This window comes from Cygnus olor, chromosome 2, assembly GCF_009769625.2.
Source record: "Cygnus olor isolate bCygOlo1 chromosome 2, bCygOlo1.pri.v2, whole genome shotgun sequence".
NCBI lineage: Eukaryota > Metazoa > Chordata > Aves > Anseriformes > Anatidae > Cygnus > Cygnus olor.
The window spans coordinates 128,397,104-128,414,056 of NC_049170.1; the positions used below are offsets into that span (position 1 = coordinate 128,397,104).

Here is a 16,953-nt window from a genome sequence, read left to right on the forward strand (position 1 = left end):
AAAATGGTGTAGCCAGGCTTTTGGTCCCACTCCACAATTCCTGGGATTGACTACTTTGTTTTCTGCTGGTTATGGAAAAACAGAAGTGTGATTTGTCAGTGAGTATCTGAACCTACCGAAACAGCAGACAATGGAATAGTTATGTTAAGGACTTCTTGTTTAGGCTTCAGTCAACAGAACGATGATCCAGAATCTCCCTCAAGTGAAATGCACACTCAGAGTAGATTTTAGCCCTAACTATTTATCAGATTTTCAGCAAATTGATTTGAGTGCTTTTGAACTGTACAGAATAAATTAAGCTTAAGAGTGCTGGATTAAACTTGTAGTTGTATTACAGCTGCAAATGGATTCAGTATACAAAGCTATAATTTTACAGGTGGCTAATCTGTAACATGGGCCAAGATTTTATTGCACAAGAATTAAAATTGAGAGACATTAAATACTGAGACGGATGTCATATCTAATTTATAGCTAGCTTTAGAAAATAACGTGTTGAGTGGATCTATTTCTGATTTAACATTGTTTCAGACTTTTATTAACATCAAAAAGGCATACAAGTTATGTAGTATCAGTAGGATACTCCACCTGAGAGAAATACTGAGCAATCAAGTGTAAAACATTAACTTTACATGAAAATATATACTTAAACTAAGCTAGCAGAGTGAAAGCTCTCCCTGATACACTGCACTGGGTGGGGGAAGGGAGAATTGAAAATGAAGAAAGGAACAAACTGGACCCTTAGTGCCAAGCAGCACAAATTGGAGTTAAGATGAATAAGAAGAATCCAAGAGCTATTAATCGAAGCTCAGCACCTCCAGGGATAAATGATTCTTATGCCTGAAATAGATTTAACTCTCCCCAAACAGTAATCTCACTCCTGAACAGGAAATGAAAATAAAAGTGAGCTACCTACCAGGCAAGAGCACTCTCCACCCTCTGAATATTGCAGCCACGCAAGAGCTGCTAAACGTGTCTGGGTCCCCTACAACTATAAAAATTTGTGAATGTGAATGACTGGATTAGGATGTTTAGCTGTAAAGGGACATTAAAAAGGGAACCCTAATTTCTGAACACTCATTTTTCCCTGTATCAGTGCTCCATTACTAATATGAAACTAACAGTATGTATTTTGCTTGTATAAACCACACTTTTCCCTTTTTCTCACTTAAAACTTTGCCAACCTGAAGATTGCTGAGAATCACTGCTTCAATTCTGAAGTGGAGGAATTCTTAAAAGTTCCCATTCAAGAATTCTGCTGAATGACTTATTTCTTTTAAAGGCTGTTAGATAATGCCATTACTGACTTCAGATTTAGCTCACTTCTCTTAGTTTTCTTATACATTTCATTTAGTTAACACACCTCCTACTTATTTTCTGATTTAAGCAAAACACGTGTTTAAAAGATGCAGTACTTATTTTGAAACTTTTCAAGAAGCTTTTTGCTTGGGAAAACAATGGATTATTTCCAAGGGAAGCAGGGTCAGAGGAATGCTGAGGCACTCTGCAAGTCAAGCCCTGAAAGACTGCCTTTATTTAGCTGCTAAATGGGGCAGGGAGGAAGCAAGGACTTACTGCTACAATTTTCTTTTACTCCAGAGTTTTTTTTTTTTTTTTTTTTTTTTTTTTTTTTTTTTTTTTTTTTTTTTAGAAAGGCTTCTTCAACCTTTCCTGAAAAGCCTGTAGTTCATGTTTGGCTGTAATTGATATTACAGATATCTTTTCCTGATTTCTCTCTTTCCTTTGCTCTGGATAAATTTAGTTGCAGTGGAGCCGGTGGCAAAATTTTAACTTTGCTGGGGTCAGGACTGCATCCTCCAGTTCATTTTCTCTCAACCAATTCAGGTACAGATACTTCGTTAAAGCTGCTGTGGTATGTAGATGCCTGATCCTTTTTTTTTTTTTTTTTCCCCTTCCCTTTCCCCTTGCCTCCCCTCCCCTCCCCTCGCCTCTCCTTTTCGTTATTTTCACTGAATGTGTAAAAACATTTATTTATTGATATGCTTATTCATCCATGCATCACTATAATATAGATAGGCTTTGATTCAGTCTGAGCTGGAATTCCCAAGAATCTCCAATTTTGTGTGTTTTAGAGTATATTAGGCCTATGAAATAAAGGGAAGTTTCTTTGTGGGGTAGCCAAAGGCCTAATGAACGTTAGAAGCAGATCTACATTAATGCATTTTCTAGTTATGCTAAATTACTTTGAAAAACAAGGGCTTCTCCGATGTAACACTTGGTTTCAATCACCCATGTATCTCAGTCTGGAGAAAAATGACTATCAGCTTCAGTTTGCATTCTCTGTTCTGGGCTATGAGTCTTGTTTTTATGTACTTTGAGCAAGTGCTTCTGTGGAGTTACAGAACCACAGAATCATCCAGGTAGGAAGAGACCTCCAAGATCACCTAGTCCAACCTGTGACCTAACACTAGCAAGTCATCCACTAAACCATATCACCAAGCTCTACATATAAACGTCTTTTAAAGACATCCAGGGATGGTAACTCAACCAATTCCCTGGGCAGCCTATTCCAATGCCTAACAACCCTTTCAGTAAAGAAGTTCTTCCTAATATCCAACCTAAACCTCTCCCGGCATAACTTTAGCCCATTCCCCTCATCCTGTCACCAAGCATGTGGGAGAATAGACCAACCCACACCTCTCTACAGCCTCCTTTAAGGTACCTGTAGAGTGCAGTAAGGTCGCCCCTGTGCCTTCTCTTTTCCAGGCTGAACAATCCCAGCTCCCTCAGCCGCTCCTCATAAGACTTGTTCTCCAGACCCCTCGCCAGCTTTGTTGCCCTTCTCTGGACTCGCTTGAGCACCTCAATGTCCTTCCTGTAGCAAGGGGCCCAAAAGTTAGCGTACTCTGAAAATGTGTATATGCACACCATTCCGTGAAATGCAGTAATTATGCTTTTTGTTTAAAATTTCTTCCTTTCAAAATATTTTTTAACATTGTTAGTGTTTTTATTTTATTTAATAATGCTACTGAGATTTGAAATTGTGTTTTTGTTTGCTTTTTTGTTGTTTATTTGTTTAGTCATTTTATATAAATAACTGGTTAAAAGGCTTCAGATTTTATTCCTGAGTAGCAATAATAAGATCAGACATCCTCATTATATGGAAAGTTAGGTTGTTGTGTTTTTTTTTGTGTTTTTTTTTTTTTTTTTTTTTTTTTTTTCTTTTACAAATGCTTCACCTATTTACCTGCACTGCATTTCACCTCCTATTATTTGATCATTTGGTATAGAAAGGATTCTGCATTTCTTCATGGATTATGAATATATCAGACTACCTACTCCCCTGCTCAGAAACCTGTGGGAAACTTTTGACATCCATTCACCATGAAAGTGACCTTGTTTATTTATTTATTTATATTATTTATATTATTTATTCATATGAGGACTTTTTTTTTTTTTTTTTTTTTTTTTTTTTTTTTTTTTTTTTTTTTAACCTGTAGCAGCCATGGTTCATTTAGACCTTTTGGTGAGTTGGGGAGGTTCATTCTAGTTTATTTATTTTTTAAATAAGATTTTTTTTTTAAGAGAATCTGCATTGTCCACAGCCTGTTTAACCCTTTTGAAAGATTCATTTAAAAAATTTGAGACATCTCAGTAGGCATGTAAGTTTTTAATATGGTTTATTTGTATAGAGGGCTTGTTCCTACAGAATGAGTTCATGCTCTCTGCTCTGTGAATATGCCCTTAGTTATTCACTTGCAGAGTTTATTGAAATATTTACTAACTGTGCTATGTGCAGTCATCAGGATACAAAACTGAAGTAAAGTATGTTATCATTTTAAAGTCAGTGGCAGCAGCATTTTTGACTGTACTTGCATTTCTCTGAAGGACATGGGATAATTGTGAAAGTGATTGCTGCTGGGAGAGCGTGGAGGGAAGTGGGATTTGTGGAGACCAAGAACAGAGCAGAGGGAATGGACAAGGGTAACAAAGCTGTCCCGAGAGGCATGCTGAAAACTAAAATGTTTTGTCTTGTTGACTTAACTAAACTTTTCTAGTGAATCTTCATGAAAAATAAATAAATATAATAATGATAATGATGATGATGATGATGATGATGATGATGATGATGATAATAATAATAAGCAAACAGGTAAATACCCTGTAGAAACTAATACTAATGCTATACTTTCTCAAAACCTTCAATAAAACATTAATGTTCCCTCTAATTCATAGATGTCTTTGCCTAAATTCCAAACTATGAGCATGTTTTAAGGCAGACTTACCTCTGGCAGAAAATGTTATGATTTCCCCTAAGAAATAATAGCAGAGCAGCACATCTGTGATACTGTATGCAGACGACGCTTTTAAGTTGTGCTGGAGCATGGTTCAGAAATGTGATGTCCTTTCAGGCAAAGTTGAGCAATTTTCTGTATCTTGTGAGACTTAAATGCACTTTATTGTTTATGCACCACTTATTTCACAATAAATGCGAATTTTTTGCAAAGAACCTCACATTCTTTCAGGTCTACCCTTTGGCTTCTCCAACAACACACTTAAGAGAATTAAAATGTACGTTTAACTCATGCTCATGTTCATGTTCAACTCATGTTCAACTTATGCTGTTTTAAAAAATGCCGGCTCGTCACATTAGGATTAAAAAACAACAATAACAACAACAACAACAACAACAAAAAACATAAAAAGGAAAAGGAAATTTAAATGTATGTGAGATATATGATGCCTTCTTAAAATATTGATTCTTAATCCCACATTTGGTCTAAGAACTACTATAGGCAGTTTCCTCTTTCAATAAATTCAAAACTTTTTTTTTCTTTTTTCTTTTTTTTTAACATTAAAGCCAGTTGTACACATGAATTTTAACTTGAAAAGTAGTGAAACCATTCTGGAAACACTACAGAAAGAAAATGGAATGGCAAAGGCTACTAGAGAGTGTGCAGTAAGCTCCTCAAGTATGCATTAAGAGGAGAGCATTTTCCTGGACAGTTTGTTATCAGAAGTAGTGTGCTTACAATAATTAGTATCCTGAACAGCTCAGAGATGATCGTAGACACAGCTGTTGTTGTTTAAGGTAGCAGGCACATCAATGGCAAGGCAGTAGGTATTGATTTGTGCAGTGACATCCTTGTAGCTATGTCATCTGAGTGAAAGAAGCCCCCAAATTAACCAATAATAAAGTGTTAGAAGTTGTAGCAGTTGCCTCCTGGGACCTGTTCTGGCTGAGGATGGATACCTCTCCTTTCCCCACAACCATCAATCCTCCTTGAAGGACAGTGTTCATGTCTACATCAGTCAAAACCAAAATATGAAGGCCAAAAGGACAAAGCAGCAGATTGCTGTATTTTGTAAATTGAAAATTTATTCACAGTATTCTGAATCTTGATCTAACTTTTAGAACTCAATATTTAAAATTAAAAAAAAAAAAAAAAAGTGAATACATTTTCCTCTTTAGGCATTTGAATACAGTCGATTTAAATGTATAGTTCCATTTCCATCAAAATCAGATGTCAGAAATTGTTAGTTGTATCAACTTGATTTTCTTACTGTTCTGTACAGTCCATTTTTGTCATGGGCCACTGGCTATATAGTACGTCAGCTGACTGTATGTAATAAAGGGTAACAAGCCTGGACATTGTTGATGTTAGAACAGTAAAAAGCAGTGACCATAAATACTCAATCCACACGAACATCAATGAGAAAATCTGTATTTAAGTAATAATTAGATGACATATAAAATGTTAATCAAAGGACTTAAAGTCTAATTTGGACTTAAACTGTCCCATACTATGGTGGGATTTCTGTTTATTTAGTAATATAAAACCTTCATGTAATCAATTTCTTTGCAGTTCTTGGATTACCATTTTATAAATGTTATGTAATTTATAAAATATTTTGTGAATGAATTTGTTCTCTGTTTTCAAGCAAATCGGCAGAAAAAAATGATGTTAACACATAAACTAAGTTTTAAACAAGCAAGTATTCAATTAAAATTGAAAAAGTGGCTTTATATTATTGTATTTGATATCAAGATACCCTTATGGTCAAAACATTAATTTTAAAAATGAAAATACTTTTTCATATTTGAGTTGTTTCAATAGATTATAGATTTATATTTCCAAAAGCAAAAAAAACTACAAGTATGGCTGAGGTAAAACAAATATTTAACAAATATCAATCATCTTAAAATAAATAAATAAGTAAATACTAGCTGTTTACGTTAGTACTTCTCTATAAATATTCTCTCTACAGAACAAAGGACTTTTTTGTTTTGTTTTGTTGTGTTTGTTTTTCTTGGAGCTAGGGGAAGTGTCTGGGACATTGAACTTTACATTAAGCAGAAACAATCCCAATTAGGAGAAAGATTTTAAAAAATCTTTTGTATCTGTTAAAAATAATAATAATAATAATAAAAAAAAAATCCAGAGCTCTTCCAACATGTAGAGAGGTATGTAATGTTATACTTGCTTCTAATTCTGCTGCAATCAAGGTATTCTCTAAGTAAAAACATGTTTAAGTCCTAAGGATTTTAGAAAATGCAACTGGTCCCTATTAATACAAGATAACAATTAAAAAAAAATGCAACTGCCAAACATGATCTTTTTTTTTTTTTTTTTTTTTTTTTTTTTTTTTTTTTTCTGACATAGTGCTCATTTGTAAACTACACGACAATACCAAGGGAGGATTTCTTTACATCTTAATTTCTGTGGATATATATGTATATATTTTGGGGAGACAAACATTTATACCAACAATTTTAAGGCTGCTGCTGTAAAACTGCTGTGAAGTCATAAAGAGATTCTGGGATTTCAGATTTAGAGTCTTATTGATATCTTCATTGTGCAAAGAGAAAATGAAAACTATGAAAATGAAGGTTATTTATACTCCATTTGATGTTCCTCTTTGTACTGGGTTTACATCACAAGGGCTTTGTAGCAGGGGGGATACAAGGGTGGCCTCTGTGAGCAGAGTCCAGAAGCTGCTCCATGTCAGATCAGAGCCAGCTCCAGCCAGCCCCAAAAGGGACCCATCACTGGCCAAAGCTGAGCCAGTGAGCGACGCTGGTTGGTCCTCTGGGAGAGCAGATTTAAGCAAGGGAAAAAACAGTAACAACAACAGCAAAGCGCTGTGCAACAGCAGCTGGGAGAGAGGAGTGAGAAAATCTGAGAGAAACCGTCCTGCAGACACTAAGGTCCAGGTGCTGGAGCAGAAGTTCCCTTGTGGCCTGTGGAGAGGCCACTGGTGGAGCAGGCTGTCCCCCTGCAGCCCATGGGTCCCACATGGAGCAGATTTCCATGCTGCAGCCCGTGGAGGAGCCCCTGGTGGAGCAGGTGGATGTGGCCTGGAGGAGGCTGCAGCCCATGGAGAGCCCCCGCAGGAGCAGGCCCCAGGCCAGAGCTGCAGCCTGTGGAGGAGCTCTCCAAGCAGGAGTAGGGGATCTGGGGGGGAGCTGCTGCCCGTGGGGGACCCATATTGGAGCAGTTTGCTCCTGACAGAAGGACCCCATGGTACGGACCCATCTTGGAGCAGTTGTTGAAGAGCTGCTTCCTGTGGGAAGCCCACATAGGATCGATTCTGCAAGGACAGCATCCCATGGGAGGGACTCCAAGTTGGAGCAGGGGAAGAGAGTGAAGATGAAAGACAGGCAGAGCTGAAGCTTTAGGCACTGACCACAGCCTCCATCCTGTTCCCCTGCGCTGTTCAGGGGGAAGATTTAGAAGAGGGTATATGGGAGGAAGGTGTTTTTAGTTTGCTTTTAGTCCTCACCATTCTAGTATGTTATCCGTAGGCAATAACTTACATTACTCTGCCTCATTCTGAGTCTGTTTTGCCCTTGATAGTTTTTGGTGAGTGATCTCTCTGGCTCTATCGAACCCATGAGGGTTTTTTTCATCATATTTTCTCCCTCTGTTCTGTTGAGGAGGGTGAATGAGAGAGCAGCGTGGACGTTGTGTAACTTAAACCTGCTAGTGTTCAACCACCACACCCTTACAAAAATCTTGAAATTTGAGGCCTTTTCTTGTTTTCCTCTTATACAGCAAGGATTTCCTCTTATATGGCAAGGATTTCATGCCGTATAAGAGAAGATAAAAGATAAAAGTGTAAAGTAGAAATTCCTTGTGTTGAATGAGTGCTGAAATGCATGTTTAGCCTTCTGGGATCTATTTTAGAAAAAGCAAGTAGGATTTCATTCTGCCCAAGGAATTATTTATTTATTTATTTATTTATTTTAAGCTTTACTATTGTCTAAAATTCCAGAACATGAATTTTAGACCAGCTTTTTTAATTAATGGGAAGTTATATACCTGTTATACACTTCCAGTGTTTGATCAGTGCCTTTTAGCAGCATATACAGAAAATCACAACTTTTCACCCCAGATAAAGTTCTCAAAGTTTCCAGAACCTTGTTCATTTGTTACAATGCCTTGCCAACTCCTTTACGTTGTATAAAGCCTTTTAGGAGGGAACAGAGTACCTCAGCCATTTTACTGATCCAAATTATTATGGCAGCAGCCAGGCTTCATATCATTGAAGCTGCGTGACAAAAATCTGAAAAGTTTAAATGGGTTTGTGTTTGAGGTCAGTTTTTAGGTATAGCTGTAGTTTTGTAACTGGAAAGAGAGGTGGAATAGGCTGGGAACTTACAGCTTGCTGGTTGACTTGGAAGGTCACTGAGCTCAATGTAGCTTTGCAATAGTTTATTTGGGACAGTGATAGTTGCAATATAATGCAACCACTGAGCTCAAGTATTACATGAGAATCAGCTGTGACAGTCTGCTAGGCATTATGCCCTTTGAGTCCCCTGGAAAACTGAAAATAAGGATGGAGCTAATTGGAATTGCTGTTAGAGAACCACTACATTTACGGAGGGAAAGGAATGACTATTGTAGTCTTTCTTGGCCATCTTGCACAAAAAAAACAAACAAACAAAAAAAAAAACACCTGTTTAGGTAGAATGATTCTTCTTTAGGAGCTGAGAAATTTGAGCTTTTGGCTTTTGAGTGATTTATTTTTGTGTAAACAAGTTTTTGTTGTTGTTTTTAAGTTATTGTTTTAATTTCTTGAGATACCTTATTTATTTGTTTTTTATTTTTTTATTTTTTATTTTTTTTAATTCAAGGCTATATTGTCTCATTAAGCTTCATACATCAAAATATAATGCTAGCATTAAGTGAAAGCATATAAAAATTGCAAAGTGCAGTTATAACCACACTTACTCTTGTGTAATAATTGATACCTAAAGTTATCTGTCAAGTAAATGGTCATGTTGTAATAAGGTGCAAATTTGCTTTTATGATGAATTACAATTAACCCTGCACCCTGTTTCTAAGTTGGTTGCTCTGTTTCCATTCCATGCCCTGTTGTATGAAATCCACAGGCCTGTAGTGGATGAAGCTAATATTGTCTGTGTCTTTCACTGCTGGATGTTACAAAAATCAATACAAAAATCTTATGAGCATTTTCAGTACCCAATTCAATAGAAAATATGTCCCATTTCTGCAGCTTTTGCAACATTGTTTGAGCTTCCAGGGCATGGAGGTCTGGACATACTTTTTATTGAATCAGGTCCTCAGTAATGTCTTCATATATTTTTAAAGAAAACTCAGAAGATACACACTGAAATAAACAGTGAGAATCATACAAGTCGATGGCTGGACTAGAAAGCTTGAATGAGGATGTGAAGACTGAAATCTGGCTAGCAGCAGTTTCTCCTGCAAAAATATTTTATTTTTAACATGATGTCTGCTATATCTGGTTGTATCAACTACAAAGAATGTAAAGATAGTGCCTTTGGCGCTGCCTAAGTTTAAAAATATATACCCACTGATAAACCATCGGTAGATACTTTAATAAAAATAATCATGGTTAAGTTATATCCTGCCTATTTTACTAGAATGTACTCTTTCCTTTTTTTTTTTTTTTTTTTTTTTTTTTTTTTTTTTTCTGGTTTGAAGCATTCCTTAAATATTTAAGAGTATGTATTAATCTACTCTTCATTCTAAAAGTCTGATTTATGTCAGTTCCATAACTATATGGTGCAAGTGCCTGGAAGATATACGCTGTTTGAGAAAAAGTCATTACTTTGTGATGAACATAAGATGAAAGTGATGCTTCTAGGCAGAGATTCAAGAAAATTTCTGGAAGGCCAACCTCCTTGTCAGCTGAAGGCACCAAAGCATTCAGCTGAAAAGGAAGCTTTCCTTTCCTTTCATTGTCTTTATACACACTTAACGTATCCCACGATAAGTATTTAGTGGAAAATTGCCTTTTGCATTCTCCTCTGCATGAACTGAGGCAAAAATTTGTTACACTTCTAATGGGTAGTTATGAATAATACAGGCTTCAAAACTGTCCTCATTGGCAAATAGGTGGTAATAGGTACTGAGTCTAGTGGTACCCATGAATGATAAGAGAGATGTGCTGCTGTGATTTGCTGACATGAGATGTGGTGACTATGTTAAAATAACTGTAAATTTGTCATGCCTTTTCAATAGTAAAGCAGATGGAACCTTTGTCTGTCTAGCAGTACAGTTTCAGACAGGCCAAGAATCTGAATTCTATCATCACTCGTCACAGATCTCCACCTTCTGTCTGCTTCATTAGGTCATATTGGTAATGTAAAGAAACTACAGTTCACCTTCAAGAACTGAAGCTTTTTTTTTTCCACATCTTCTAAATTGGTTTTAGCAGTATTAACAGTACTGTCAATGAATCATATCTGAAGGTATCCTATGTTCTTGGAAAGATCTGAGAGTATTTTAAAAAAATTAATTGAATATAAATGTTTTAGCAATAGTAGGGTCTCCTTGCTAACATCTAGTGAAACTTAGGAATCCAGTAGTGAGGTAAAATTACGTTATGTCTCTGGTTGTGGTGGTCAGCATACTTAAATCTGAAAAGGGTTGTTCCAGTAATGATATAATGCAGTGGAGGCAGATCTTTCTTTGGAGAAAGATCTTTCATGTTTACTCTTTAAAGACCCAGTTCATCAGATACCCAAAATGGTTCTTTATATACAGTAGGAATCACATTATTTTATTATTATTATATTATATTATATTTTTATTTTATTTTATTTTATTTTATTTTATTTTATTTTATTTTATTTTATTTTATTTTATTTTTTCTTCTGTAGATCAGTCTCCACCATTCTTTCACTATTCCTTCTCAGGGCTATAATTTCCAGGGTTTTTCCTGTCCTTGTCAATCCCTCTGTTGTTTTCTCTGTTTCTCTCACACAGTTACACATAGTATAACAGTATAATGTAGCAGATTTTACCTTCTCTTTGCCAGTCCCCAGAAAATCTTTACAAATGGTCTAAGACTACTAATGTGTGTCTGTCTCCTGGGTGGTGTTTTTTATTGTTTTGCCAATTCCTAAATAATGTGAAAGATAACTCTCATTTTAGTTGTTTCTTAATTTCTTTTGGGGAGTAACCTTTAATAATATCACAAAGCATGAATGTATGTAAAAGAAATAAATTTTGTATTCCTTAATGTTATGTTTAAATATAATACATTTCAAAAGGCCTAGATGAAATAACACTGTGCTAAATTTAGCTTTCTTTTGTTAGTGACATGTATGTGATGTTTGTTTTACAGTTATTCAACCAAATTTTATGTGACTATATTTCAGCCACGGGATTGTTTTTGAACTGATTATGGGGATTATCATATTGACTATAGGAAACTTGAGCTGTTTTGATTGGATACATATGCCTTAAGCCTTGTTTCTGTTAACAGACTATATAAACAAAACTTATAGAAACTTAACACTTCTTTAGGATTCCAATACTCCTCACAATCAATTTAATTGTATTCAAAGAGAAACATGATGAATACATTTGTGAAAACATTCACTTTTATTTTGAACTTTACTGTAGACTTCTGGAAAAAAAATCTCAAATATGGGCTTTAATAGAAGTCATTCATTAAATAAACTATAATAGTATTGATAAACATATATTTTGATTTTCTTAAGATACACGTCATTTCATTTGTATTCTATACAATGATTTTAAGAATAAATGTGTTATTATTACTGCTAGTGTATAACTTGGCAGTGTTTGCATGGCTGAGATATTACATAAGTTTATGCAGACATTAATTACAAAAACAAATTTTAGTTTAGTCAAAATACAATCAATTTTACTAAAGCAGGTAAACTAATAAAGAAAAAGAACATCTAAATGTACTTATCTATGTGAATGATATTATTTATTCTTTATAAAGACACTGAATTCTTTGTTTTCTATGGGCATATAATGTTCAATATCTGGAATAACAGAAAATTGGTGAAAATGAATGGCTCAGGAGTAATATTTTTCAGAAGCTATCAAGCTACATTTCACTTTGCATTTTATATATACATTATTTATATATTTATGAAAGTCCTGTGCATATTGTCTTTTGCGCAGATACTTCCCCTTTTTATTTTGGTAATTATGAGACCATTGCCAAAAAATAAAAGTAAAAATAAAAATCTTGGCTCTCCTGGCAGGTGTGTATATCCTCCACTTGTGGAAGTATCTGCATTGACGTAACATTTAGTGAAAACGCAATGCAGAATGAGACCTGAAAAATCAAATTTTGTGGTGTGCCAGAGGAAGAAAGCATGAACAAACTGAGTAGTGTTTCTTCTCCTTAGCAGCTTAGCAGTCTGTTCCTGAGAGATTATTTTCTGGAACTATTTCTTTTCACCTTCGACAGCATTTTGTTTTTTTTTTCTTTTCTGTCATCAACGATTCTTCTGGTTTTGTATCTTGCAATCTGTTTTGAGTTGTCACTTATCACTAATTATTTAGGTAATTAGTATAAATTTAAGATGGCTAAAACACCCCTAACATCAAATATAATATTACACACCAAAAGGTAGCAGCCATTTTTACGTGATCTTCTGCAGTAAAACCCAATTTTTATCAAACAAAAGCAATATGTTTTTGAAAGAATCATTTTTAAGAGCAGACTAAGCAGTCAAGTTACCTAATTCATTGGAGAATTTTTCATTTCAATTATGACCTTGAAGTCAGTGATGCTTGGAATGCCCCTCAGACCATGTCATGGGTGCTCTAGTAAAGATCTATCGTTAGATCAATTACTAAAAGCAATGGAACATCTGATCCTACCCTTGAAATTAACCAGGAAAAGTAGGTCAGCACACCTTCAGCTGACACAATGAAGTATTATGCTCTCAATGACCCAGGAAGGAAAGCCCTAATGATTGATGGGAAGAGATATTTAAATAAGAAAGTTGAAGCACACTAGAATTAAGCACGTCAGAATGATCAAGCAACTCTAGACAGCCAAGTGACTTCAGATAACAGAAATTTTGGTCATATCTCATTCTCCACCTCCCTCCTCCACAGAAAGTCATATTTATGATCAAATGCAAATGGATTTAAGCTTCAAAGGTCCAACAGTTTTTCTAAATAGTAGTCATTTCTTCTCTTTCTCTCTCTCTCTCTCTCTTTTTTTTTCTTCCGTTTGTTTTTGAATAATGCTATTTGGCTTTCATTAGCTCTCACAGTCTCTATATATGTGGTAGAAAGGCCACTGCCATCTCTTCTGAGGAGTTAAAAACTCTAAAAATGATGTCAGAATGAATTCTGTATGTTATCACCACTTTAAAAAATATGAAATCTGTTTTCCAAATACACCTCAGAGGCATTATTCCTCTTTGAATTAAAAAGAAATAGATAAACAAAATACATGTGGCAATACAAGAATATCAGAAGTATATGTATGTGTATATATATGCATATTTGCATATCAGAACTATATGCAAGTATTTTTAACTATTCTGTGGTCGAGAGCTCAGCACGTATTTATAAACCACTTAGGACAGCTTGGTGTTATACATAGACAGGAATGCAACCTCACAGTACCCTAGGAAAGGCATCATAAAAGCTCTGTATTGTTTTTTTCCTTTCATTTCCATTAGATTTAAATTAAAATGGTCCATACTTGTTAGAAATAGGCTTCCAGAGAAGATGCTACATATGTTCAACTTATTGTTTAAGGACTGTGAGTAATCCTTGTCTGTGAAGGCAAAAGGATTTCATGATCACTTTTTAGATCAATAGTGAGATAAAAAGTGTGTCTTTTCTGAAGTGTGCAATAGATTATGTAATGCCTTTCCCTAGCTTTCTTGGACAAGCAATATAAGCAAAGGAAGGCTGAAGGATCTTGGCAGTCTCTGACCAGACTGATGGCAATCTTTTTGCCAAATCTGAAAAGAAGACTAAATTTGCACTTGCCTTTTCTATGACAAGTGCCAAAAATCATTCAAAGACTCAGCAACAGTACTTTGAATAGGCAAGAATTTTAGGTAGATATTATATTTGTAAATATGGGGCTCAATTGTTTTCAATTAAAGTGATCTAGTTTCTGTATTCAGCAATTAAAGGCACATCTGCCACAAGTTATTTATAGTTTAGAACTGGAAGTTTACTGCATCAACTATTTCTTGGACTACTAGAAAGAGAATTTACAATGTGCTGTTTTTCTAAATAACTCTCTATCGAGGGAAACATTGCTTACTTCACTGAGCATTTAAAATGGATGTATAAGAAATATGAAACACCTGTACAGAAGATTAAATTGAATGTCATAGAGCTTGAATGACTCCAGTCCTTAAAGTCTGCTATAGAATTGTTCAAGTTTATGTTGTTACAGCAACATCTGTGGACTGGACAGGGGGGTCCGGAGTGTGAGCAGAGACTGCTTCAATGTACTTCAGTACCACATATATTTTATCTATGTTTTAAGTAGTATCTAAGGGCAAATATGTAGTTGGACCAACAGATTAACTGACTCTGTCAAGCCCTATTAACTGTAGCCTTAAGAATAAATTGCTTTCATAGACTATGATTTGGGTTCTGCCAAGTAAAGTTCCAAAAATTTTGCATCAGTTTGTTTCCACCAGTTTGTTGCTTTTCCTCTGGTCCTTGGCCTTTACAAAGGGTGTTTTAGTGGACTTTCTTTTTCCAGAAAACCTGTCAAAACCATGGGAAAATAATTTGAATTAAGACTGGAAGAAATCTTCAGATCTCTCATAATGTAGGCTTGAAAATATTTTTTCCCATATGGTGTTTTATGATTTCTCTTTCTTCTTATTAGATTGCTATGCCCACTTTCTTTCTTTCTTTCTTTCTTTCTTTCTTTCTTTCTTTCTTTCTTTCTTTCTTTCTTTCTTTCTTTGTTTCTTTCATATTGTGATTGAACTTAAACTTTTGCTATGTGAAGTAAAATAAACAACAAAACAAATGGTGCTGCATGTGAGTAAACGTACTATACAGGATCATTAGCCTGATCTAACTCAGTTATTTTACATAAGTCATATGGAACTCATTGCTCTATTTGAACAGCATCCTGTGAATTTAGCTGTACCCTGAAAACCCAAAATATTCAGTACCAGCCTATTCATTTATATCACTAAATATAGCACATTAGAGTGATGAAGAAAACAACTTTTCAGCTCTACCTGTCCTTTCAGTTCATTATCACTGAGATAATCAGAAATTTCAGTAAATTAAGCAAGATTTAAGTCTCTCACCCCAAAGGAAATTTGCTGATTCACGGTATAAAAAGCTCTTAACTTTTACAGTTGGTATTTTCTTAACAAGCACAGACCACTGTGCTTATAAAACAAGTATTTTAAGAAACTGCATTCTCTAATATTATTAGTCAGTCAGTGAAATAGACATCAAAGCCTTGACTTGCAAAAGGAGTTTCAAAACAAAACAAAACAAAACAAACAAACAAAAAACTTGAAGAGTCTACATGATGTAGTTATATACTGAGGCTCAGAGGGAATATTTCTGGATTATTTTCTTACTCTTCTATTTTATTATTATTATTATTATTATTTTTTAAGAAACATCAAAAGTGGAGGTTTTTTTTGTTTGTTTGTTTTATTATTTGCCTTAATGCTTCATGGAACACTTTCATTTTCATTATGTAAAATATATGATAAAACAGAAATATCTCCTTGAAATTAAGATTTTGTTTGAGGTTTGTCAAATTGTTCTTAAAAGCCTCAATAAAATAGTGTATCAAGCACTACAAAGATCAGGTCATAATTAAGAATGGTGTGATTGGAGTACTAATTAATTTCAGGCAATGATTTCTCAGTACACTGGAGATATAGCAGAGTTTTAGTTTAATTAGACTTTAAATGCCAAGGTTTTGATCAATAATAATTAAAAGACCATTTGCAAAAGCTATATTTATGTAATTTATAGTCTGATTTTTCTTTTCTTTAAATATGTCAAAGCCTAGTGTGTAAAAATTGTTGGGATTCTATGTTAACACCATCAAAACTACTCCTCTTCTTCTTTTATATATATGTACATATAATACTTATTTAATAGCTTTAATTTTCCACATAAAATAAAGTTTGTTTGGTATTAGTTGGTTTGGATTTGATTTGACAGGTGTCAATTTAATTAACAATCAACAAAATGACATTCTAGATTTGCTTTGGATAGCAGTTCAATGCATTATATTGATTTTGTATTATTGGACTAGGTGTTGTCATCATTATTACTGTGTGCTGTGCTTCAGGCAGAATTTGAATTAACCAGTAGAATTTTAGTATAGAGTCTTTTTATCTTTTGGCATAGAAATTATTGCCATAGTTCAAAAGTGAACGAAAATGTTTTGTTGGTGTTCTTGTTTTGTGTTTTTTAAAAATATTTTTGTATTCAAATTATTCAGACTAAAATGCTTCCAAATGTTTTAGCTTATTTATATACTGGGATTATTATTATTATTATTATTATTATTATTATTATTATTTCTTAAAATCTACTTTATTCTTTTGGGAATATAACACTAATATAATATTAGCTAATATTTTTAACATCAGGGCTGAATTTAGATGGTTGTTGACCATCTTGTCTTTCAAACTGTATTTTCTATAGAGTAAAAGCAGCAGTTAGGACAATTACAGGAACATCACCTGTACTAGTGAGT

At 34.5% G+C, this 16,953-nt stretch overlaps 1 long non-coding RNA gene across 1 annotated transcript in view; it reads left to right on the forward strand.

Annotated features, from left to right (window-relative positions):
• Window positions 1-1,760: 1,760 nt before the first annotated feature.
• LOC121065914 overlaps window positions 1,761-16,953 on the forward strand; it is a 28,653-nt gene continuing 13,460 nt past the window's right edge. Inside the window, exon 1 of the long non-coding RNA XR_005817388.1 lies at window positions 1,761-1,842. This is a non-coding gene — a long non-coding RNA (uncharacterized LOC121065914). The remainder of the gene's footprint in view (window positions 1,843-16,953) is intronic.